The sequence below is a fragment of the Terrapene carolina genome, unplaced genomic scaffold (genome assembly GCF_002925995.2).
Source record: "Terrapene carolina triunguis isolate 2854851 unplaced genomic scaffold, T_m_triunguis-2.0 Scaffold38, whole genome shotgun sequence".
NCBI classification, from domain to species: Eukaryota; Metazoa; Chordata; order Testudines; family Emydidae; genus Terrapene; species Terrapene triunguis.
This window is the reverse complement of record NW_020664389.1, coordinates 8,691,729-8,715,521: the sequence shown is the minus strand read 5'-3', so window position 1 is coordinate 8,715,521 and position 23,793 is coordinate 8,691,729. Positions and strand designations below refer to the sequence as shown.

Sequence of the window (23,793 nt, the reverse complement as noted above, 5' to 3'; positions counted from 1 at the left end):
ATCACAGCTCCCACTGGCCGTGGTTCGCTGCTCCAGGCCAATGGGGGCTGCGGGAAGCGGTGCAGGCCGAGGGATGTGCTGGCCGCCCTTCCCGCAGCCCCCATTGGCCTGGAGCGGCGAACCACAGCCAGTGGGAGCTGCGATCGGCTGAACCTGTGGACGGGGCAGTTAAACAAACCAGCCCGGCCCGCCAGGGGCTTTCCCTGAACAAGCAGTGGACCGGCTTTGAGTACCACTGCTCTAGAGGGCACCTCCATCCCGTAAAGCTGACATTTTCCATGTTTGACCTCATGAACAGGATCACTTTGCTCTCACATGTTTGAAATGGCACTGATACTTTGCTGCTAACTTACACTGTGAGTAATAAGCCATTATCACATCTGGAAATACCTACACATGTAAACACTACTTAAAAATAAGCCAGGGCCATGTAGAGATTCTTCTTTGTCACAAGCTTCTTTGTAACAATCAAACTAAAGATGCAGCATATATGGCTTCACAGTTCTGTCAAGTGAGTTACATTATATGCTAATCAAGTTCTATTCTAAAACAATCTTGTGGACATAATTATTCAGCTAGATATGTGCCATGGCACAACAGCTCCTAGGGATGGACAAGACATTTATATATTTTTTGGACTGAGGCTATAGCTGGCTGAGTGAAACATTGAAAAAAATATATATTTATATTTAAAAAGCCTTTGGGTGGCATTTAGTGTGAAGTTCTCTGCTGGCTTGTGAAATGCCTCAAAAACAATGCAACAGCCATAATTATGCTATATACAAATGGTATGCAAGTACAGAGATAATGTGAGGGGTTTCTGTGTTTTTCTGAGTACCGCTGAACAGTGCTTCATCTCTCTCTGTTTGGGGGCATGAAGGGGTATAGTTTTGCTAGCTGATCAGACTGTGAAACATCTGTGCATGTGTATCACAAAACCCACGTGTGTTTGCTATTACAAGGCCATGGGCTGTAGTAGCAGCCATGACCTGGCATACATGTGCCCACTTCTAAGGTTCTGGATTGAGGAGGAGCATTTATTTTCCTCTATTCAATGGCCCTAGCACAAAACCTGTGTACTCAGGTTGTCACTACAGGCAGGAATTTCACCCTTATGGGCCTGCTTTATAAGAAGAAAAAAATCTAGAAATCATTGAGGTGACTTTTTAAATCAATTTGGTTTAAGAAAGACAATTTGATGAGTGTCCCTGCAGGTCTGAGAAGACAAAGAACTTTATTTTTTGTCCTAGTAGATTATGAAAGTCCTGGGGGATGGATAAATTTGATTTCTTTTTATGATATCTGGGATGGTGTGTCCTTGAAAATGCCAGTTAGCCAGTGTTTCACATAGTTTCTTTGGATTTCTTCTTGGAATGAGAAATATAATGAAGTTGGTGTTCAGTCAGAAGAGGCTGTTCAAAAGCGTAAGACTAAAACTTTGTTTAGGGTTGTCATGGGGCAAATAAATTCTTGATTAATTTATCATAATAAATTAACATTTAACTTTCAAGGGCACAGGATAATTTTTCTACTATCTTTTTCTAAATTTTTTCCATTATATAGGAGATTAGAAATACAAGGGGTGTCCTGAGAAGGCTCAGATATAATACTGAAATTCTTTGGCATTTTCTATTGCAATCATAAATTCATTTCTCATTAGAATTCTTCTTCTTAGAAACTATTGCAACTTAAATGCTTGAATCTAATACAATGTATTATTGCGATTGTTTCTGTTTTACCCATACTGGGAGGCTGAATCCTGCAGCTGTGTTTGGGGTGGGGGGAGAAGGGGATTACTCTACTTTTGTGCTCTTGGTTCCTAGATCCAGTTGAGAACTAGGCTCCTGGTGCAAACTAGAAAAGTCAGAGTCCTACTCCAAGTTGAACTGGCTGGCAATGTCTTCCACGGGGCCATTACACCTGCCAGGAATCTACCTGGTATAAGCAGTGCTCAGAACACTCTCTTTCCTGTGATGCACTCTTAATGCTGGATCAGAGAGATGAGGCACTTCTGCTGCCTCTTTGCTACTGCCACGCTGAGATTCCTCTGTAGAAGAGGAGTCCCCAGCTGGCTGTTCAATAAGACTTTATGTTGCTTGAGCAGCACAAACCAGCTGGAATAGGAGACAAGGATCTAGCGCTGAAAATTAATGAAATGTTCGCTCTGATGTTCATGTATAGACAATGGAGGTACTAATGAAGGTAACATTGAGAAATTGTTTCCTGCTTATCCATGCCTTGGAGGGTTGAAGTTGGTCACCTCCATGGCACCATTCCTGTAGATTTTGCAGTTTCCTTCTGTACTCCTCAGCACCAATGGAGCCCCCATCACTGGGGATCCCAAGGCAGCCACTCCCAAAAGTAGACCAGGTGATATGATTCCGTAGACAGCCATATTGGCAGGGAACAGAGGATGGCTCTGAAGAGCCCTAGAGCCAGTTCAGAGGCATAGGGCCTCCATGAGTATAAACCTGTGCCTCTGCCGTATTCCCTGAGCTCTGAGGGGTTTGGGTTCTTGATCCCCCGCTTTGTCTGTGTCATGGCAAGCCCTGATGGAGGAATTCAGGGGAGAATTTTGTGAGGAGAATCCTGACAGACTGTTTCACCTGTGGGACAATCCAATGGGCTTTATAATAGGAGGGCATAATCTAGCTCATAAGAATGTCCACACTGGACCAGACCACTGGTCCATCTAGCCAAGTATTCTGTTTCTTACAGTGGGCAGTACCACATGCTTCAGAGGAAGATGTAAAGACTCCACAGTGGACAATTATGTAGTACCATGTGTGAAATTTTGTCTTAACCTCAATGTGTGGTTGGTTTATGCCCTATTTAGGCTTGTGCTGCCTAAATGCTTTTATCCTAGCCAATGTAACTGTAGGTAGAATTATCATTCATGTAAATGTCTAGTCCTTTTTTGAATTCTATTGACACCTGGGACTCAGAAAAGGTACATCTACACTGTAGTTGGAGGTGTAATTTGAAGCTCGGGTAAATATATTTGATCAAGCAAGAGTGCTAAAAATAGTGTTGTGACCCTGGTCATTAGGGTGATGACCTGTGATTACTGCCCAGTAAGTAAAGTCTCAGATGGGATTGTATTGAGGTGACAAGCCTGTGCCACTGTAGCTACAATGCTATATTTAGCATGAGCTAGTATACGTACATCTATCCAAACTGGAAATGACACCTCCAGCTGCAATGTAGACGAGTATCCTATAATATCTTATAACAGTGGGTTCCACAATTTGTTTTGCATAAACAGTGCTTCCTTTTATAGGTTTTAAATTTGTTGCTTGTTAGTTTTAGTTGATACTCTCTTGTTCTTGCATTACCTTCTCAAGTAATTAGGAGCTCCTGAATGTCTTTTTACAAATCAAGAAAAGTTTATTCATATAGTTGTTTCATTACAGGAGGGAAACATCTCTCTAGTAGCCACATTGTGACTGAGATAGATGGCAGAATGAGATGCCCTTTGGAACCACTAATGTATATTTTAAGATGGCATGCAACATAAAGATCTCTCCATAGGGTTATTATTTTTGAATTTGTTGAGGCAGCAGATTTCTATTTTTTCATCTTATTTTTATCCCCTTTTAGAACCAGATAAACATGCTTGTTTTATAATTTATTGTACAAAATGTTTTAATTTTGATCCTGTTCTTGGAATTATGTACATTACATTGAGGGCTGTGTGGTGGGGTTTCTGAAGTCATTTACAGCAGTGGTTCTCAAAGCCAGTCCGCCGCTTGTTTAGGGCAAGCCCCTGGCGGGCCGGGCCGGTTTGTTTACCTGCCGTGTCCGCAGGTTCAGCTGGTCGCGGCTCCCACTGGCCGCGGTTCGCCGCTCCAGGCCAATGGGGGCTGCGGGAAGGGCAGCCAGCACATCCCTCGGCCTGCGCCGGTTCCCACAGCCCCCATTGGCCTGGAGCGGCGAACTGCGGCCAGTGGGAGCCTCGATTGGCCGAACCTGCTGACACGACAGGTAAACAAACCGGCCTGGCCCGCCAGGGGCTTTCCCTGAACAAGCAGTGGACCGACTTTGAGAACCACTGATGTACAGCATTGCGAACCCCAAACATTCAAAAAGTCATGAATTAGGCCACAAAAATTATATTTTAAAATAAAATAAATATGGGGGCTTTCCCCCCTTTAGTTCTATGAGCCAATAGGGGTCACGCTTTCAGGCTTTTCTCTGCTATTACAAGGGCAAGAAATTTGCTTCTTTTTAAATGAAAGCTGAGATTCCATAATCATCTGACTTCAGGAGCTGGCCTTTAAAAAGAATACCAAATATCACAAAATTTGTGATAAAATTGCACAAGTTGGCAGCTCTACAAGCGACAAGTTTCTTTTTTTTGTGATGGTGTTCCAAAATTAGGAGGAGGATTAAGCCCAATGGCTGCTGGTGTAAAGCTGCCAAGTAGTGTTTGTGAACATTACTTTTTCTACATGGCTGTTAGATCTGATTACGTCAATGCCATTTTTTACTTGTTTCTTGCACACACAAAATAAATACATTCAGAGAGTTCTTTTGTTCACATAACTGTTTTTAGGGACTAGCTGTTTTATAAATAAATACTCATAAACACATGCAAAACCCGGGATGTTTGTGTATGAAAAGTACTCACTATTTGTTATTTGTCATTTGTTATTCTCCTGTTTTTAAAAGTTAGTCATCCAACTAGGGAGCAGAAACAATGTGATTGGGGACAAATCATAGACCCCAAAATAAATGACGAATACTTTAAATGAACATTGTGGATAATTATGTATAATGAATGCATTTGCAGAAATCAGGATTATTTCCTTAACAGGCAAAAGGGGTCTGCATCTGACAACATATTCACAATGAATAATTTGACTAGATATAATTTCTGTGGTCTGAAAAAATTGATGCGAAATTCCATAAAACAAAACCTAGTGTGGTATGCTATATATTCAGTTTTTATTCAAAAGTGAATGCCACGTTTACAAAATCCTAGAAAGTGTGTCACTTTATAATTTGCTCTGAGCTTGCAGTGCTACATAGCTACACTGTCCCAGGGGCAGACCAGGGACCAATATCTGAATCAGAAGCGCAATTCCTCCCCAGCTTCTTGCTTGCTCCATGGGAATAAATTACTCCACGCCTTGTCTTAGAGCTTGCACTGTACACTGACCAGTTCTGTGGTGGCTGAGCTTATACTCCTCCCACTCCTTGCCCCTCCCTGCCACTTGATCTGAAGGGGGAGTTTTGGGAAAGTAGCCCCTATTTTCCACACCTCCCTTCTCTCCCCTCCCCCACCCACACACACGGTGGTCAGTCATAGTCTGAGCAGGACTGGGAAGTAAGCAGGAGGCCTTATTCCCTGTTGCTCTTCTGAATAAGGGCTATAATACTCTATCTAGAAGACTATTACAAAATATAATACTTCATTTAAGAGCAACATACATTACAGTTTAAAACCTATAACACACCAGGAGTTTCCTAGGGATTAGAGTAATTAATGCTCTGGAAAATAGAGAGTGGATTTACAGTGAAGGAAACCCCTGCATGAGGACTCTCACTCACTAATGAATTTAGCAGAGAGATGTGGCCAGTCTACAGAAGCCTTTCTTTTGTATGGTTGCAGGATGCAGTGATCTGAATTAACCCTGCTCCCCCAATTACAAATCTTTGCATCAGCTTCATAGGGCCTTCTGTAGATTCAGTCTTTCCCATGCACTGGATTTGCAGGCTAGGGAGTATGGAGTATTTCCTCTGATATGCTCTGCATCCAGATTCGGGCTTTGCTGAGAACCAAGTCTCCTCATTTTTTTCTTACTAGGCCTCACCAAGAAAAAATACCTCCAAAAAAAGTCTTTTTTGGAGGAATTTCTCTCCTTGATCACTTTGTCATCTGGAGCCTGCTTCAAGTGTCAGCCAAGACTTGCTTTGGCAATCAGTAAAGAGATGCATAACCCCATGCTCCTGGGGTCCCCTTGATATCATTCCCAAGCACTTGATGAGGAGCAATGTGAACTCTGCTTACAAAGGTGTCAGAAAGGAAAAAACTGTTTTCTAGTTACTGATGCTTCTTATTAGCAGTGCTGGATCAAAGTCAAGGTGTCCCAGTTAATTTACATGAATCTGTAGTTACGCAACCCATTTTTATCGAAAAGACTTTTCTGACAGGAACATAATGTACCACGGGGAAAAAATGGTATTTAATGGGAAACAGATGTGGACTGTGTATTGCTAATGAACAAAGACTACTGTTTATATAAGGAGAAGCCAATATGTAAAAATAGGAGTAAAACTGCATAGATTACAGGATATTTTACTTAGTTTTATAGTCAATATTTTAAATATTGCCTAAATTAATATCATCCATACCCGCCCAGTATAAGATGCACTCTGTGTGTTTGCCCTTGTGATAAAATCACAGATGCTAATGACTAAACTATTCCAGATTGAATGTTTTAAGTATCTCAATATCCTTTTACATACATATCCTTTTTCTCCTGAAACATTAGCTGTCTATAACAATATCCAAAGATAGTATTTTTGTCACAATCAAGTCCTGATTACTTTAACATTTGCTGATATTATTTATTAATTTTGGGCACCAAATTAAAGTAATTTTTTTAATGTTCTAATACAGTGGTTCCCAAACTTGTTCTGCCGCTTGTGCAGGGAAAGCCCCTGGCGGGCCGGGAGCTGCTGGAAGCGGCGCGGGCCAAGCGACGTACTGGCTGCTGCTTCCCGCAGCCCCCAGTGGCCTGGAGCAGCGAACTGCGGCCACTGGGAGCTGTGATTGGCCGAACCTGTGGACACGGCAGGTAAACAAGCCCGGCCTGCCAAGGGCTTTCCCTGCACAAACAGCCAAACAAGTTTGGGAACCTCTGTTCTAGTAACATGAAAAGGCTCTAGCTGTATGTTCCCACTAAAACAAAGTCTCACTTTGTCTTTCTCTCTCTCTCTCTCTCTCTCTCTCTCCCCTTTTAAGGATCACTGGGAATATTATGGTTTTACATGTCAGCTACTAATGGTTTTATATCCAATATTTGATTTAAAAATTGCCTGGCCCTGAATAGCAGTGTTCTGCTAGTTTAGCAAAGCCTGCTTAGCTTCATATAACACTATGACATTAATGTATTCTTGTAATGACTGTAAACATTTTAGTTTGCATTTTATATGCATCACCTTTAAGCATTAATTGGGCCTTGATAGTCTGTGTACATAAGAGTCCAGTAGACAATGTGGAAATTCTAGAACAAGGAGCAATGATACCATTGTGCTGGTGGGTGCAAATTTCTGCCAGTTTTGTCAGATAGTCTCCCAGAAGTGTCTGCTATTTTTCAGAAACTCTTTTGATGTGAACTGTTAGAGAAGTATGATGAATCAGGTGCCAAAGCAAATCTTTGACAAGGTTTGCACCCCACCCAGATTGTAAGGTTTTAAAAAAAAGTTGCTAAAATGTTAGGCTTAGAGTTTAACCTTATTATACAAGCTCAAGCTTTTGATATGTATGTTTGAATTGCCAGTTATGCTACAGCTTGTATACTTCATTTTTATGATGTAGATTTTAAGGCTATACTAAGATTTACTTTTTTCTGCAGTTTAATCTAGAGACAATCTATATTGTGCCTGCTTCCAGAGGAACAAAATCCACTGTTGATTGCATTCATCCCTAGAAGTCTCCATCTCTGTCTCCTTCACTCACTCTCACTCACTCACATATGTGCGCTCTCTCACACAGTATTCCATCTCTGCTTTACACATGTCATCTTTTTGTATGTTGAGAACAGAACAGGTGTCCCCTTCTAACTCGTCTTTATCATTCCCTTATTAGCTGGAAGAGTCAGCACTGGGCAAGCTGTAATGTGGTGAGGCAACAAGATGTGTAGAATTTGTTCCTAGGAACAAAATTTCAGAGGTAACATTCCCACATGCACATTATTTCCTTTGTATTCCCAACACTTACCAACCCAGCAACCACAAATCACATCATTTAATGCTGATGTAGCACTTCAACATGCAATATTTAAATAAGAAACCATTAGTTAATTAATCACTAACAGACTTGTTTTACAATTGAGGGTAGACTTGGCCAAGGTCACACAGGAAGTCAGTGGCAGAATCAAGATTAGAACTCAAGGGTTCCTGGCTACTGATTCTCTGATCAGCTCACTATATCATATTGCCCTCAGAGAAATCTCAGATGATCCTATACATTATATAGGTGATTTGTGTTTCTTGTTATGTATAGGTTCTGTGCTTTACAGGATTTTTATTTTGTCATTACTAACAAATCTGGGAAATTGATACCTATATATAAAAAGCCACAACTGGGTTACATTTGACAGATTAGTCTTGGAATGCAGTGAGGGTTATTCAGTGTGCCCTACCCCCAAAAGCATTGTACAGTGTTTTGAAATGTTCCATATTGTGTTTTGTCTGTATTTTTTTCTCAAAGGCTCTCTGCATCGTGCTTTGTCATCAATGTACCCTGGGCTGAGAGACTATCTGGCAAAGCTTCTCAAATTGGTTACATGTTGTTGCATCAGCTGACTTTGCCTGCATACTAAAAACAGCCGTTAACAGCTCCGTTTTCATTGGTATAACAGTGGGATAGAAAGTTGTTTTGTTAGGAATCAGCTAGGTCAAATCTCACTATTACCAGTGAGAGCCAGAGTCTAAGGTTTTATGCAACTTGTTTTATATCACTTTTAGGATTAGTTGGCCTTTGTGGAAGGATAAACCAGGGAGGCTAGGAATAGTTCATACAGTAGTGTAACATTACAGCTGCTACAAGTGATACTGTGTTGTTACATATGGCCCTATTCATCAAAAATTTCTTTTACCCAGCTTCAGCTGTGTAGCCTGTGTGACCTTGGGTTTCCCTGACTTGACTCCCATAGAGACTTTAATCCTGTTTTTGGTCACAATATTGGATAGCCATGGACATTCACCTCAGAGGTTTATTACACCCCTAGAGTAGCATTGAACCCAAAGGCCCAACTCTCTCCTATGTGGGGAGACAGGGCCATATGAATGATCCTACATGTGCTCCTAATTAGATGCAGAGAACATGCAAATTGTGTAGTATTAAAATAGATATTATGTTTTTTAATAAAAATGAAGATTTAAAATATGGTACTCTTATCTCTGATGTACGTCTCTGAGACATTGAACTTATTAATTATTAAAACATACCCAAAAGTAGCTAACTGTGTTAATTATAGCTCCATGGATAAGCCATTTAAAATTGTTCCTGAGATTGCATGATTGAGTACTGTAAATTCAGGAAATGCTAGCATGCAGAGTGCAAACCCGATGTTTACCCTGTTCCTCTGTGTGTGTGTGTGTGTGTGTGTGTGTGTGTGTGCTTTATCAAACAGTCTTTAATAATGATATAAATTGTATACTTTTTCTTTATGTACACATGCATACTGATTTTTTTCATTCTTTTATAGTTGCACTAATATCATTGTCATAAAGGTTCAATACAGTTTATATTTTGACTTGGGCCCAATCCACTCAAAAGCTAGCAAAAGCAGAGATAAGATTAAAAGGAGTATGAGGTGCAATTAATAAATATTTGTAAAGCTCTTTGGGATTCCTGGACATACTCATATCATTTAGGGCACTTTTAAATACTCAAAGAAACTTTTTATTCAGTCCCAGAATTTTGATTTTAAAGTGAAACAAGTTTGTGAATATGAAAACTTGGAATGAGAAAATGTTTCAGCTTAGATCCAGGCCATTCAAGCAGCTGTGTGAGTGTCACTTGCAATTGTTATCCTGGGGCTTTGAAATTGACTCTTCATGCTTCACAGATGACAAGACATTCTGCCTAATTTGCAAAACGTGCTTGCACAGAATGTGAGTTTGGATTTCAGAGAGTTTTTCAAATTAATGTAAATAAGCTTTAATGCACTCAATTAATGCAGTCCTACTTTTAATGCAGTTTATATCTAATATAAAGTTCCAGTATAAAGTTTATTTCATACTGGATATGTATTTAAACAGCTCAGTTTAAACATTTGAAATTAAAGGACTTCCAGAATCCTCCTGCTGAAAACCTCTCACTGTGTTTTAGTTTTATGGGAAGAGAGACCAGTGCTTTTATTCAAGAATAATATTGTGTGTGGTCATTTTAGAACAACCTGTAGCCTTGTACGATTTATGTTAGATTATTGTGTGCTACACAATCTAGGTAGAATTCAAATGATCATCCAGTCCTAAATTACTTCTTGTTTGTTTGTTTTTTTAAATAGTTGACAGTAATTAACTGTAAAAGTTCTTAGGTTTCAATGAGTGAAAAAATCACACAATGCTGTTTATGTACCAATATGAAAGACTCCTGTTAGCCTGTCTGAGAGTGGGATGAGTGTTTTGATACACATATGTAGTGTATGGAGTCCATCTGTTGTGAAAAATAAGTGTAAAATTATACTTAAACTGGAACATTAAATCTATTTTTAGAGCCCAAAAGAGGCAGCTGGACCAAATAGTTGTTTAAAATATTGTCACAGATCTTTGCATATTTGCCTGTTGAACTGCCTTGTAATAAAAAAAATATATAAAGTCAAGTGCCATGTAGAGTGATGGCCAGTTATCTGACCAGAAGTGTAAACTTTTCTAGTGTCGAATTTTTGCATTTTACTTGACAAATGAACAAATTAGTGAAAGATAATGTAACTAAGAGCATGAAAATAAAAGGCAGTGGACCACAGTGGCGTTGGAACAATTTGTACAGTGGGGGTGCTTAGAGCCATTGAACAAAACTGTAAACCCCATATATGATGGAAACCACTTCAAGTCGGGGGGAGGGGGGTGTGCTGCCACACCCCCAGCATCCCTAGTTCTAGCACCCCTGATGGACTAGATGGTCAGATGATGGAAATTGCCTTAACTACTAGACTGATTTGCACTGTTGGAGGGAGCTAGGCTAATAATGTCATAAGAGCATGATTCTATTACATGTGTAACAGTGAAATGTGTAGTGTAATACAAACGAAAGTGTGTGGCACAGTGGCCTCACAACCCACCTTTCAGGCTGAAGGAAAAATGCTAAGGTGGCAAGTGCCACAAAGGAGAATGAAGAAGCTAGTAAGAGGGAAGCAGTAGCACTGCATTGAAGTTTGTCAGTTTTGGTGTGCCCATTTATATTATTCAAGAGAGGATGAAAGATAATCATGTATCAGCATCCTAGAACTACTGAATTCTAGAATGTATAATGTGAGTATATTACACAGTGATACCTATGATAGGGTAGCTGTGAAGAATGTGGGAGATATACACATTTTTCACAAAATCAATACAGATATCTCTATTTTTGTTTGATGATTGTGGTGTGGCTGGCTCTGCGGAACTGTGATGTGGTATACAAACCTCCCCACTGAAAGAAAGAGGTTAAAGACCTACTCTGGACCCAGAAAGTCCCATTAGTGCACCTGCACACACTGGAGGTGGAGCTTAAAAAGGGGAGCAGAGTACTCAGTGTTGGCCGACATTGGAGGTGACCTCACTTACACTCTGAACTACTGAGAAGGAGTACTACAGGAGCTCTTGCTGCCTAAGGCCAGCATGGTGATAGTGACCTGACCAAGCCAACAAATAGTTATTGAAAATGTATTCAATAGAAAAACTACTGTACAATGTGATGTGCTAAAGCTGAATCTGATATTTTTAACTCTCTGGCAAACAAACCCAACTAGGCTATAGTTCATGCATCTAGCTCTAGTCATTGGTTGTTTTCCCCATGACCATATTTATGACAGTTAAAATGCACAAGTTTCAACATATCTCCTAAAACAGCCCTACAAGATCAGGGGAATACTGGGAGAGCAAAAAAACAGAGTAAGGGGATAGTTGGACGATCCACAGCAAATCGGGAGTTTAAGTACTTTAGTGCAGAAAATTGGAATGAGGTCCTTAATGTTCAGTTTTCAACCTCAGTTACATGTTCAAGCAGAAAACCTATTTTCTCTTTTTGCTGATTAGAACTGACTTTTTTAAATAAATGAATTGGTGGGTGATGGACAGAGACCCTTGGAGTCTGAAGTCCTTCATTTCAGCACTATTACTGAAATGGAACCATTACATCACGGGGTAGCCACACTCCAAGCTTCACTTTGTTGTTCCCTGATTTCTGAGTGCTGAACCAGGCATCGTCAAGATTCTTTTAACATAGATTGTATAACAAAATTGTATTATACTTGCCTGACAGATTTCTTAAGTCTCCATAAGTTTGGTGGAAAATATGGGAAGGATGGCTCAGCTTTTTTAGCACGTGCAGTATGCTAATTGTATTAACATTACTGGCGATCCTAGATTCCATAGATAAATAATTGAAGAAAATTAGAGAGAAAAATAATCTAAAATTTACCAGAATGTGCAGTCCCCAGGGGCTGATGGTCTAGTGGCCTCTGGAACCCCAGCTTGCTTGCAACATTACCTCTTGATAATTTTGTTTCAATGTTGGCACAAGCCGCACAGCTGTGCTATTCCAGCACAGGAGGATGATGGTGGCCTCATGAGTCCTACTTCTATCAACATGGATGAGCTGAGTTTGGAAGAGCCCAAAGAATCAGTTGACTGTCTTTTTCAAAAAGTCCTAAAGCCACTTTTCTGCATAGTGAGGTGGTTATGTTGGAGAATTTGCTATATTGGTGGAATGGGAGACAGCATTTTATTCATAGCCCTACCCCCAAATAATAAGGGTAGTTCTAATAGTAGTATTGGTTTTTGTGATCTGTCCATCTGTCTGTTAGCACCTGGACTCAGACTACTGACAGCTATCAGATGTTAGCAGTTCTGGTCATTAGGATTGCTGGACAGATTTGAACTGACAATCTTTAATCAGTTGTAAGTTCTGTAGTTAAAATTGTTAATATTCATGTAAAAAATGTCAAGACTATAGCATCTGACAAGTCATTGCATCTGTAATTCTTTATATATCTGCAGAACAGCACCTGTCAGCAGTATGGCATCAATTAAATGTGATCATAAAAGTATTTTTGCACATTTGCTGCTCACTTAATAATAGCAAAAAGTATTTTGGGTGTGCACCTTATTATCCATTGCATAGAAGAACCTGTTGGAATGACAGAGTAAGTTGTGCTGTTGGGGAAGTAGCACTATATGTGAAAGAAAGCATAAAGTGTAATGAATTCTGAAATGAATTAAACAGTACTATGTAATCTCGATGGATAGAAATTTGATGCTTGAATAATAAGAGTATAGCAGGAGGTATATACCACTGACTACCTGACTAGGATGGTGACAGTGATTGTAAAATGCTCCGGGAGATTAGAGAGACTACAAAACCAGAAAATGCAATAAAAATGGGGGATTTCAACTACCTTCATATTGACTGGGTACATGTCACCTCAAGAAGGAATGCAGAAAGAAAATATCTAGACACCATAAATGACTGCTTCTTGGAACAGCTTGTCATGAGTCTCACAAGGCAATTCTTGATTAAATTCTAAGTGGAGCACAGGATCTGGTCCAAGAGGTGAATATAGCTGAATCACTTGGTAATAGCAACCATAATGCAATTAAATTTAACATTATTTGGGAGGGGGGAATGCCAAATAAACCCACCACAATAGCATTTAACTTCAAAATGGAGAACTACACAAAAATGAGGAAGCTAGTTTAATAGAAATTAAAAGGAACAGTCACAAAAGTGAAATACCTGAAAACCGCATGGCGACAATTTTAAAACACCGTAATAGAGGCTCAAACTAAATGTTTATGCCAAATAAAAAACACAGTAAGAGGACCAGAAAAATGCCACCATTGCTAATCAGCAGATTAAAAGAGACAATTATAGGCAAAAAGGTATCCTTTCAAAATTGTAAATCACGTCATAGTGAGGAAAATAGAAAGGAACATAATCTCTAGCAAGTCAAGTGTAAAAGTTTAATGAGGCAGGCCACAAAAGAATTTGAAGGGTAGCTGGCTAAGGACACAAACTAACAGCAAAAAATAACTTTTAAATTCATCAGCAAGCTGCCAAACGGCCAGTAGGGCCACTGTACGATTAAAGTACTAAAGAAGCACTCAAGGAAGACAAGGCCATTGTGCAGAAGCTAAATGAATTATTTGCAACGGTCTTCACTGTGGAGGATATGGGGGAGATCCCCACACCTAAGCCTTTCTTTTTAGGTGACAAATCTGAGGAACTGTCCTAGATTCAGGTGTTGAAATGTTATGTTATGTTCATTCCCTCTGGAACATTCCCTCTGAAGCATCTGGCACTGGCCACTGTCAGAGACAGGATACTGGGCTAGATGGACCATTGGTCTGACCGAGTATGGCCATTCTTGTGTTCTTACAGGAATAAATGCTTCAGAAAAGATGTGTATTTTTAAAATTTCTTACAGATTGCTCAGGGTATCAAAACAATGAATGTTTCATTATTACCACAATAGAATAAAACATCTGGAATAAATAATGCTGATGGTTGTTTGTGATGGCACAAAGTGCGTTTGTTATCATAAATGCAGTTTAACTGTCATAAAACAATGATATCATAAATAAAAGAAGTAGTGTTTCATTTCTCAGAAATGTGAAATCATGCTGGTTGGGAACTTTGAGAAGTTTGTTTTTGCAGCTGGAACTGTCAAGCCTCTGAATATGCTAGGAATTGTCACTTCTGTGAACAGAAAAAATTAAATGAGCTCTGTTACACTGTCTTGAATGGCTCACAACTGAGAGTGCCAACTTCAGGGCAGACTGTCAAAAAGCAGGGCAGAAATCTCAGACTTGTTGTATTTTCTATAATTAGATTTCACCAACTGAGTAAGAAGTGCAAACTCCTAAATCACTATAACAGTCTTACCAAGGAGTCAGACAGTCCCCTTGGGCATTCCAGTCTATCTTGCCACCCAGGCATGCTAGACTATGTGATAGATGGTTACTTTACACCAGAAATCACAACAGTATTCAGGTTACTCCCAGTCACTTACCCCACGTCAATTTTACTTAGATCTCAAACCAAAAACAACACCTGTAGTCAATCTTGCAATAAACTAAATATTTTTTAACAGGGAAAAGAAATGTGTTATTTACAAGGTTAAAACAGGAAACATACACACACAGCTGAGTTACAGGCTTAGATTTAAAAAGGTAATATAAGCAGCTTTATATGTCCTTTAGGGTTGACCCATGTCAAGTAGCATGGGGATTTCTTGCCTATGTCTAGGAATCTTTGCCCCTCAGAGTCCAGACAGCATAAAGAGACCCCAATTCCTTCCGGTCAGGGATTCTTATCACCACCTCCCTAGAGTCTAAGCTGATGGGATGATCGCTTCTGCACATAGGCACCGACTGCATGGGTGCTCCGGGACTGGAGCACCCACGGGAAAAAATTGGTGGGTGCTCAGCACCCATCGGCAGCTCCCCACCCCCCCCCGTCCAGCTCACCTCTGCCTCCACTCTGCCTCCTTCCCTGAGTGTGCCGTGTGCCCACTTTTTCCCCCTAGCTCTCAGCGCTTGCTCCGCGAAACAGCTGTTTCGCGCGGCTGGGAGGGAGGGGGGAGCAGGGGGAACGCGGCACGCTCGGGGAAGAGGCGGGGCCAGGGCGGGGATTTGGGGAAGGGTTCCAATAAGGGAAGGGAGAGGGCAGAATTGGAGCGGGGACTTCGGGGAAGGGGTTGGAATGGGGGCGGGGCAGGGGCGGTAAAAGGGTGGAGTCGGGGTGGGGCCGGGGACAGGGGGGCACGAGCACCCACCAGCGCCGGGGAAAGTTGGCGCCTATGCTTCTGCAGATAACCTCTTCGTGTTTGGGCGTGGGAAGCAATTGACAAAGTGTTTGCTCCACAGTGTCCCATTTGGATTCAACAGTCCTTCCTGATGGGCAGGAGGTAACACTTTCTGTAGGAATCCAGCATTTTTCATTTGGTGAAGTTTTCTTTTTTCCTGTTTAGTGAGTTAGAGTTTCAGAACAAACATTTTACAGTTAAAAAGCAAACACTTAAGTATGACCTTTATAGCATGGGACACAGCTATTAGAAGTGGGATTAGTATATGCAGCATCCTACAAGCATTCCATAAAGTCTAAAGACTAAACTTATTGTTATAACACTAATATCTATTTTAACTATACTAACCTACAGGTGATCGAGACTGGTTTCCAGATGTGCGTTTGTCAAAGTTCAGTGAGGCCCAAGGCCTTGTCATGAGATGGCATCTAGTCTACCAGTGTCACAAGCTCTACAAAGAGAAAAAAGTTAGCATCACTAGTAATCTTCCTTCTCCTTGAATTTGAATTGGTCCATTAAGCTCACAAGACACCTATAATGTTCAAAAAGTAGCATAGATAATGTACTTTGTACAAGAATGAGTTTTGCTGACAACAAAAAATGGTTGCATGTAAAATACATTCATAGAATCATGTTTTAAGGCCAGAAGGGACAATTAGACCATGTAGTCTGACCTCTTGTATATTACAGGCCATAGAATTACATTGTTACCCTCAACTGAGTCCAGTATCTTGTATTTGACTAAAGAATATCTTCCAGAAAGACATCCAGTCTTGCATGCTGTTTGTAGCAGGTTCAATTGTTCCCTATATGGGATCACATCAGTTTTATGTATTTGCCCCCTCTTTGGAGCAATGAGTTTGGATTCCACGTGTGGGTTATTTCCCCATTAGAAGATAAATGAAATGGCTTAGCTTTTTGCTATCTCACTGTTAATTTATTTGTAATAGTCAGTTTTATACAGACTACATAATAAAAGCAAAATTTCACTTATACATCAGATATGACTCCTGAAAATAGCACTAGGTTCAACTTCCCAGCCCAACTGTTTCTCTTACACTGTCTCAACTGCTATGTTCAACTCCTCTGACGCACTTCAAATCCACCCCAATCAGTCACCTGACTGGGTGTCAGTCAAAATCAGACTAGAGCTGCAGATTGAACAATCTCAGTTTTGTTCTGCTGGTAGGCAAGTGCTTACAGCTGTAGGCAACACCAAAAAAGGCTTGAATTTAACGTGCCTCATTCTTAAACACAAAAAGCTGGATTCTGATCTCAGTTACACCAGTGTAAATATGGAGTCACTCCACTAAAATCAGTAAATCTATGGGGGTTGGTTTAGTAACTTAATCCCCAAGACAACTCCAATAAGTCAATGGAAAGACTTCCACTAGGCCTTGTATCAGGTTCTTAGTGTGTGCTCTGTAGAACCCAAACTTGACCCAACCAAATCACCATATCGATCACTTGTATCTGAACAGGGTAATCTAAGTGTCACAATGGCCAGGCAAGTATTGCAATCTGACGGAGGCAGTCTAAGTAGTCTTATCCTTTTGCTGCTACCAGTCTCTTGATTCTGTACACTGAGACTGAGTGTTATTTTGAAATCAGCTGATCAGGAAAACTCTTTTTGGTCAAGATGAAACTTGATTGTGAATATTGGGATGTGCAAGTTGTAAAGGCCACCTTTATATTGTTTAAGTGTGACTGTATTCTAAAACTCATACCTGGGTAGGTAAAGGGAGGTCACAGGTACCTAGAGGAGGAAATGTGCAGGATTTCACCCTCCACCCTCCTCTTGCCAGGGACACATGCGGGAGATGGTAGGTGGGAAGAAGCAGCTGGCATAGGATTAGTAAGTGAAGGTTTGTATTTGCCTCCGACAAGGAAAGAGCACAAGGGAAAGATCTGGGGAATCAGGAAAAGAGAGGCTCTCATTTCTGGGTGACTTTGTAGAAGTGAGTCATACATATTTGTAGAAGTGAGAAGATCTGGCAAGCAGAAGCTAGTTGTCAGTGGTTCTTCCTGTTGATGCTAATGAGATTACACTGGTTTCACCTCAAAACTCCTAGCCCCATCACCCCACGGGTCTGTGACACCTGCCCCCTCCTTCTTGGGCAATGCTTTGATTTCCTTTGTCTTCTGACTTCAGCTGAGCAGTATCCTCTCAAGCCCTGTGGCAGCAGTAAGTGAGCCAGTGCTGGGATTTACTAGGCTCTGTCACAAAACTAAGCATTTTAAACATTAAAACTTAACGAACCTCAACAGAGGTCTGTTTTGCATTAGCCTCAATATCCTCTTTGGTTTCCTGGAAAGCATTTTGCACGTAAAATCTGGTGATGGGCATGTTTTAAAGAGAAGGGCAAGAGAAGACACATTTTAGGACCCTATCTTAGGTAATGCTAAGATGCCCTGTTTTTCCGTACGGTGTTCTAATGCTCAGCACATGCTAAATACATAAATAAAAAGGAAAAGAAAATAAAAATGATCCAAGCTAAGTTCTACCCTTCTGAAAATGTAATGTATTTTGCAGACGCATTCATGATGTAAAGGAGGAGTGAAATTTACAGTAAACGGATTCTTGATCTTCAGGTTCCTATACTTTTAAATCTGGGTCTGAGTGAGAATTCCTGGTTCACACGTCTACCAAACCTGGCTGAAAAACTGTCCATGCTGATATTCTGCAGTCATTATTGACTCAGTGTCACTTTGTTGTTCAGAGTGTCCACTGAGAACTTCATGGCAACAGCAGAGCCTCCTGTTTAAAAGCCATTGGAACAAAAGGAGAAACCTTTGTAGCTCTAGCAGTATCAGGGGCTATAAAGCCTGACTAAAAATTTGATTGCATGGAACAGAGGGCACCCCTGTGCACATGCATACATGCACACACACATACACTCAAGTGTAGCTCAGGATCTGGATCAGTATCCATGTTTAATCTGTCACAGATGGAAAGACTGGGATACATGGATGAGTGTAACACACTCATAGGTTTGTAGACCCAAAGGCCTCTGGAAAGTATTGCAAATCCATATGATACCTTTTGGTGCTAGAGTTTGTGGTTCAATCTCTGATCTAGCTGAAATGTATTGTTATAAGATGGGTGGAACCTTGTCATGGGTTGAGTTAAAAACCCCACCTAAGACAAAGGGAGTCTGTGAACCCACCCAAGAGCTTTTGGCTGAGTATTGTTTTGAATAGGTGTGTGTGTCCCAGCAGAACAGAAGAACTGGGGGAGAGACAGAGAAAGAGAGACAGCCTAAGGAAGTTGAAAGCTCAGTGACTGACTTTGGAAGAGGTTTTTGAGCTGGGGAGCAAATTGAAAAGGATGTTCCTGGTGCTGTGAGCAAAAGATGCTGTTTCCTTCTATTTGATTCCTTCTGTGTTCTGAGACACAGCACTTTGAACATTTGTTGTCAACAAACACAACTGAATCAAAGAAAACATCAGATTCCATCGATTTTCTACTTCTAACAGGAACATCCACAGAACCCCAAAACTTTTGACTAGCCACTCAAGTCAAAAATGGGTGACAATATGTTTAAAAAAAGTACCCAGGCCTGCTACCCATTGGCTAACCATAATCCTTAAGTAGGCTTTGCTGTTGGAAATACAGACTATGTGGATCTGAAGAGAGCTTTGATTTTTGTAAAATAGCATGATCTCAGTGAGTCAGCAACTTAACATAGACTCTTCTGGCAACACTTCTCACATCCCAGTAAACTCTTCCACATTTTTGAGATCTAAAAAAATCAACCATATCTCTGTATGCTGTTTCAGCTACTTTTCAGGGACTTTATTTCAGTTGAAATGAGGGATGATAAAGTACATTGTAAGTAACATTTATTATAGGACTTTAGTCTCATACTGAGCAGCCTGAATGATATCTAATGTGTATGTGATGTGCAGACACAGCAGTTTGTGTGCATTCTAATACAGCAGGGAGCAAAACTAATTACAGCTAAGGGTGGCTGAGGGCACTCATAACAGGAAGATTCTACTCTGCCTGCCAAAACTATAAGATCAGTTCTTTGTACTTGGTTCCCTTGAAAACCATTTCCTGTGATATTTTCAAGGTATAGATAGAAACATTATATAACAGTTTATTATAATTTTTTACATAAGACCTCATACCGGAGCCATTTGCAAACCAAACATTTAGAATGAGAACTCTCAGCTCTGGAGAGAATGGACTACCACAGTTTAAAGTTACCTTTGTGCCCTCCTAATCCTGGAATGCTTCTGGAGGGAGAAGCCTCTAGATAGCTTTGGGGGCCTGGCTACATTACAAATTTATGTCAGAATAACTATGTCGCTCAGAATTCCACACCCCTGAGTGATGCAGTTATACTGATCTAACAAATTGGAAGGAATTTTCTCAGTAACCTACAGAGGGCGGAGTAATATAACAAATGAGAAATGTGCTTCCAGTGTATTTTCTAAATACAAATATGGTCTTTATTTATGAAGGCTGTGGCAAGGCACCTCCTTTGCTTCATCAGCCTCAGCATTTCTCCCTCATGCAGTGGGGGGCCTGGAGTAAATCAGTCCTATTCCAGTGGTTTTTAATTCTTCACTTTGGTTTATTTTTTCAGTATTTACAAAGTAGGCCTCAGGGTAGGTCTAAGTAGTTCTCTTAAGCAAAAACAAAAACAAAAAACCAAACTCAACACAAAAGGAATACATTTTCTTGCCCCCTTCCTGAGGTGATGTTACACTGGCTTCTGGTTGCCAGTCCTTCCCCAACAAAAGTTAACTTGATTGTTTCTCCTTTAGGGAGAACAACAGCCTTCTACCTAGGAGAGAAGCCTTTTCTCCCTGCTGCAGCTTGTTTCTCATCCCTCCTGTCTCAGAAGAGGGGTTTTTAAAGGTTTAACGGAAGCCCTTACTTGGACTCAGGTGTCTCTCATTAACCAGCAGTAACCTCTTTTCAGTTCACAGAGAAAAGGGCATTCACCATTCTAGAGCTGATATACCTGCCTTCCTCCACTCACTTACAGCGGTCAGGTCTAACTTTGTCACAAGACTCATTTGGAAAAACTACTCCAACTGGGTCATAGTAAAACCTAGACAATACTCTGTAGTTTCTCATTCTACTTCAAAATAGTGTTTGGTATACTAGTATTAGCTTTAAAAAAAAAATCGGATTCAGGTTGCGGTCAGTATTCCAAGATAACATTCGGTAAAGGATAGCTGCTATGGGACTTATTTTCCCAATGATGTCATGAGAACTTATCGGGCCAGATTTTCAAAATTAGTAGTGCACACATACATTTCAATGCAATTAGCTTATGCTTACAAATAACCAATGTTCATATTAAAATTAGGTATAAGTACTCAACTGTTGGGGGTAGGAGATGCCCTCAAAGACCCAATTTGTTTGCACAAATTAGATGCATGTAATAAAATGTAGGTGTAAGAATGTCATTAGGGTTAATTTGGATAACTTGTCTATGCGATAACAGTAGGCAACTTCCCTATATATACAACATATGGGATCCTCCTCGTGCTATTAAAGAGGAAAAATGAGGTGTTTGTGCTGTATCGGGTTTTTTTCTTGTGTATGAATTTCTCATAGTCACCCATGACAATATACAACATAGTTGATGTATAAAGTTTATTATATGAGAGGCAAGAAGGAAATGTCTTATTGTACAGAAAATGTGCAATGTTTTGAAGAAACCATGAGTACAAATTGTAACTTTAACTATAATGCTGATACTGAACAATATAGAAAGAAGCCTTTCAAAAACACACAATCACACAAAATCATTTATTTACTGAGAATCATACCATACTGATTACAACCTGTGAGGGGAAAGTTACTGCCCTCCCTGCATGGAGTATTTTTTAGTAAGACTGACCATAAATAATAATTCAATTTTCCTAAAAAAAAAATTGAGGTTTCAGAATTTATTTTCATTCTGTATCAGAATGAAACGGAGACTTTTCAAAGTGGGAGACTCTGACTGAGGAGGAATGGGAGGTGTAATAGAGACAATGCTCTCTCCCAGTGCTTATGGCACTGGCTTGGGCTGTGGTTCCCTGATTTGGAGCAGGGACTTAAACCCAGATCTCCCACATCATGAGGCAGTGCCCTAACCACTAGGAGCTAATCAGAGTCTTTCCCTGTCTCTGATGATCTGCGAAACTTTCTCAGCAAAACATTTGTTGAAATCGATACGTTTCCATTAAACATTTTAGGTTTTGATAAAACAGCACTTTTCAAAGGAAAAAGGTTTCACTGAAAATATTCTGACTAGCTCTATTTTTTATACATATCCAGCCAAACACTGTCTCACAGATTCTATACTAAGTCAGAAGGCACAGCCTATGGTAAGGGTGAGAAACAGTGGCTTTAAACCACATTTATGTTGTCTGGATTCTGAGCCAGTTGGAGCTAGTGTGATATCCCTCCCAACCACCAGTGTAAATTAGAGTAGCTGCTCTAATTTACACCAACAACCCAGAATTTAAACTGTGCTCATGAATATTAAGACTCCTTATCCCACTGCTGACAGACCACTTGTAGTGAGTCTGCAAGGAGTCAGTGTAGAATTATGTATAGTGGTCTTACACTGAGGGACTCGACCTCCTGCAAGTTAGTGCCTTTACAGCGCCTATGTGCTACTGGACCATGGAGCCAGGACAGGCTCCTGAATCAGTCCTACTGCATGTAAACTTTAAATATGAAATGAACATGGCAAATATATAACATCCACTACAATGATAGACCAATCTGCACAAGTACTAAATTGGAGGTGTTAAATGGCTGTAAAGGGGTGCCAATAAAGTTGCTATATGTTGCTGCAAGACTCTTAATTGTTGCATAATAAGACAGTCAAATATCCTAGGAAAGCTACTTTGAAGCTCTACCCCAACCAAAATTCCAATAGAGTTATTTTTCCAATAAAAAAGAGCCACCATTATTTAATTATTATTCTTAACTGTGTAATCTGTTGGATCAAGTACCAAAAAGTAGAAAAATTGGATCAAATATGATCCCGTTATTTAGCACAATATACCTGCAGCCATACCACTTTATGCTGAGATCTCATCAGTGGAGTCCAGCTGAATACATGCTTAAATGCAAGAAAGAAAAACATCTAAGTCCTGAAGGAAGTGACATTGCTGGCTCAGTTGGTTGTGCTGTTTCCTCTGAGTCAGTATTAACCTAATGCCCCAGCATGGTGTGAAATGCCAGTGTAATGTTGTCTTTCAGATTAAATGTAAAACTATGGGCTTAGTCCACACCAGCTGGGGAGTAAATTCGAATGCATGCCAGCATGCTGGAGAAACTGGTACCTGCTGTTGTGCACTAAAAGTTCATTAGTACTCATTAATATAGTACTGTTTGAAATGAGGTAAGTTGGAGTGTGTTCACAGAAGAGCCACAAAAATGATTAAAGGATTAGAAAACATGCTTTAGTGACAGACTCAAGGAGTTCAATCTATTTAGTTTAGCAAAGAGAAAGTCAAGAGGTGACTTGATTACAGTCTGTAAGTACCTACATGGTGAACAAATATTTAATAATGGCTCTTCAATCTAGCAGAGAAAAGTATAATATGATCCAATGGCTGGAAGTTGGAGCTAGACAAATTCACATTGGAAATAAGGCATACATTTTTAACCATGAGAGTAATTAACTATTGGAACAATTTATCTAGGATTGTTGTGGATTCTCCATCACAGGCATTTTTTAAATCAAGATTGAACGTTTTTCTAAAATATGTGCTCTAGGAATTATTTGGGGGAAGTTCTATGGCCTCTGCTATATAGGGGGTCAGATGATCACAATGGTCCCTTTTGGCTTTGGAATCTATGAACGTCCACTAGGGAATTTTTAATGCATGCCAGCAGCATCCACACGGGCCACTTAGTGTGTGACATGCTGGTGCACATTAGAATTTTACATCCCTCTAATGGGGACTAACACACCATCTAGACAAGTCCTAAGATTTCTGAACATGCATGGTCAATAAAGAAGTTATGGAATTTTTCACAAAGTACAGGTTTTACCACAAGTGTCCAAATTCAATTCCAATTTGA

The 23,793-nt window shown here is 40.2% G+C and overlaps 1 protein-coding gene across 3 annotated transcripts in view; it reads left to right on the top strand.

Annotated features, from left to right (window-relative positions):
• The window catches only part of ROBO1 (roundabout guidance receptor 1), a 1,048,580-nt gene that overhangs the window by 346,866 nt on the left and 677,921 nt on the right, over positions 1 to 23,793 (top strand). The gene's annotated exons all lie outside the window — the stretch shown is intronic.